Source organism: Eschrichtius robustus, chromosome 7, assembly GCF_028021215.1.
Source record: "Eschrichtius robustus isolate mEscRob2 chromosome 7, mEscRob2.pri, whole genome shotgun sequence".
Lineage (NCBI taxonomy): Eukaryota > Metazoa > Chordata > Mammalia > Artiodactyla > Eschrichtiidae > Eschrichtius > Eschrichtius robustus.
In genome coordinates this window covers 130,932,284-130,935,618 of record NC_090830.1, presented here as the reverse complement: position 1 = coordinate 130,935,618, position 3,335 = coordinate 130,932,284, and the positions used below count along the sequence as shown (strand labels likewise).

Here is a 3,335-nt window from a genome sequence, read left to right as displayed (position 1 = left end):
GATCTTCACATTGGAGCCCCTTTTCTTGTAAGAAACAGATACCCACTCTCTCCTTTCTCTGCTTTGGATGTCACGCGGGCAAACAGGGACATCCCCACCGCCAGACTCCACACATTGAAGCAAACAGTGGGGAGCAACTCATCTCTCAGCATCCCAGCTCCATATTCTTAGAACCTGAAGGCCCAGCTTGTGTCTAATGTCCACTTTGGTCCAATTTATAGTCAGGGAACAGATCACATCACATAAATGTGGCTGCAAGGACATGTGGGAGATGGGGGCAATCCTCAGAGAAGGGGAGAAGAGCCTGGAAGACACCTCAAAGGTACCTTTTGCCCAGAGCAGGGGAACATAAAAATTAAGAGCATGAACTCGGATACCAGAGTGCCCAGCCGTGTGACCCTGAGCAAGGGTCTTAACCCCTGCGCACCTCTGCTTCCTCACCAGTAAACTGGGGTGGTAAAGTCACCTGTCTCCTAGGGAGGGTTAATGTGGGGATTAAATGAGTTAATAGAACACTTTTCGAACCATGCCTGGCAGATAGTATAGGGGACGTATCCTTTATAACTGTTGACTATTATCACTGTTATCTTTGTTTGCCCCATTTCTTTACATGAGGAAACTGAACTTCAGGAAGGTTGCATGCCAGGCTCACAGTCGTAAGGGGCGGCCTCTGACATCAGTCTTCAAACTACTGCTCTGCTTATGCCCCATCAGGGCTGGACTGCATGCACAGACACTCTGGCAGGCTAATGTTTTACACCATTCGTTCATTCCTCAACAACTATGCCCTGAGTGCCGTCCCAGCTAGGGAGAGAAGGGGGGCCACGGGGTAGCGTCCCGCCATGCGCTGGACTAGCCCACTCATCAAAACCAAGGCCTTGGGCTTAGCCAGACCCACCCTCCCAGAAAGCCCGTTAGCTCTGGTCACTCGGGCTCTTGGTGCCAAGAGCACCAAGATAAAAGAAAACAGCCTCTTGGTGCCAAGATGACCAACAATTTTGGACTGGGCTTTGGTCAGCCCAACCTTACAACGCACTCTGTTGTCCAGAGAGCCGTGGACAGGGGCAGGATACCCCAAGTTTTGCTCTAGCCTGGGGCTCTTCTGGGTGCTCAGAGGGTCTTCCAATATTTAACTCAAACTAATCTTTTACTGTACATTGTTTTCTTTTATCATAATCATGTGCCTTCCAAAACAGAACACAGTGGAGACACTCTAGTTGCCACAACTAGAGAAAGCCCTCGCACAGAAACGAAGACCCAACACAGGCATAAATAAATAAATTAAATAAATAAATAAATAATTTTTTAACAAACTTAAAAAAAAGAACCATAAAACTGTTGCGAATCTGAGTTTATGAGTTACCTTTGCAACCTATAGCAGCCTCAGCTCCAATTCACGTTAGATTATTTTTTTAATACAGTGAATAAATTTTGCTTGCAAATGATAAAAAATGGCTTACCTTGAGATTTAAGGATACTCATCAATTAAACAGCAATAAAGGAGAAAATTTATTCTGAGATGTGCTCAAAAACAAGCTGCAACCCTGGTTAATGCATTGGAGTGGCAAGTGGGGGGTCACTCTTCATCACGGTGCGCGGGCCTCTCACTATCGCCGCCTTTCTTGTTGCGGAGCACAGGCTCCAGACGTGCAGGCTCAGTAATTGTGGCTCACGGGCCTAGTTGCTCCGCGGCATGTGGGATCTTTCCAGACCAGGGCTCGAACCCGTGTCCCCTGCATTGGCAGGCAGATTCTCAACCACTGCGCCACCAGGGAAGCCCTATGGTTCTTATTGATTGATTTTTAAATATTGTTCATTTGAACTTCTAAAATAAATTTAAACAGTCCTTTTACTCTGTTACATATGTTAGCTTTCCCAATAAAATTATATTTGAAAAAAGACTGAAAGTCTCCTAACAAATCTCTAACAACAATAATGTTGGGGGATAAGTATGTCCCAAACAGTGCATAGAATTTTTTTAGTATTTTTTTTTTTTTACCATTTTTAGTAATTTTAGTATTGGTTGTTTATCTGAAATTCACATTTATCTGGCCATTCTATATTTTACCTGGCATCTCTACCCCAAATCCAAACCAACTGACTCACTATATTGGGGTATTTTTGGTTCAGTTTGGTTTGATTTGGTTGGGTTTTGTTAATGCTGGTTTAGGTTTTGTTTTTCATTGGCTTCCCTGCCAAATCTCTTACCCTGGGCAGTCCTCAGTTTTCTCACATGAATGAGACAAGTAACAGCCATCATTCTACCCACCTTGCAAAGGGCGAAGACATCAGAGGATGACAAGAGGGAAGAATCCTGAAAGTGGAGCCACCAAGAGGTGACTCTCTGAACAAAGGCAAAATGGGGAGAGCGGTGGGTTTCTTGGGGGTGGCCTTTCCCCTTCTTTGATGGGAACACTGGGACACTACCCCTCTGTTTAAAAGACTATGCCGGTGCTCGCTTCGGCAGCACATGTACTAAAATTGGAACAATACAGAGAAGATTAGCATGGCCCCTGTGCAAAGAGGACACACATATTCACGAATTCACATATTCATTTTTTTAAGGTTACCAAAGTGGGGGGCGGGGAGAGGGATAAATTAGGAGTGTGGGATTAACACATACACACTACTATGTATAAAATAGATAAGCAACAAGGACCTACTGCATAGCACAGAGAACTATACTCAATATTTTGTAATAACCTATAAGGGAAAAGCATCGGAAAAAGAATAGATATGGGCTTCCCTGGTGGCGCAGTGGTTAAGAATCTGCCTGCCAATGCAGGGGACACGGGTTCGAGCCCTGGTCTGGGAAGATCCCACATGCCGCGGAGCGACTGGGCCCATGAGCCACAACTACTGAGCCTGCGCGTCTGGAGCCTGTGCTCCGCAACAAGAGAGGCCGTGATAGTGAGAGGCCCACGCACCGCGATGAAGAGTGGCCCCCGCTTGCCACAGCTAGAGAAAGCCCTCGCACAGAAACGAAGACCCAACACAGCCAAAAATAAATAAATAAATAAATAAATAAATAAACTCCAATCTCTTTAAAAAAAAAAAAAGAATAGATATAGAGAGATTTAGATAGATATGTATAGATATGTATAACTGAATCACTTTGCTGTATACCTGAAACTAACGCAACATTGTAAATCAACTATACTTCAATTAAAAAAAAAAAAAAAGACTATGCCGTAGGTACACAGACAATGAATTAAACACTCAATATGCAAACAGCTCCAGTAAGTTAAAGAGAAAGCTGACAGCCCCCAGTAGAAAAATGATGGGACATGCCCTGCAATGCAGCAGGCTCCAGCGCCTACTAACTGTGCATCTCA

The 3,335-nt window shown here is 44.5% G+C and overlaps 1 non-coding gene across 1 annotated transcript; it reads left to right on the top strand.

Annotated features, from left to right (window-relative positions):
- Positions 1–2,451: 2,451 nt before the first annotated feature.
- On the top strand, positions 2,452–2,558 carry LOC137767911 (U6 spliceosomal RNA). Its single transcript, XR_011074602.1, has one exon. It is a non-coding gene; the product is annotated as a U6 spliceosomal RNA (small nuclear RNA).
- Positions 2,559–3,335: the final 777 nt, after the last annotated feature.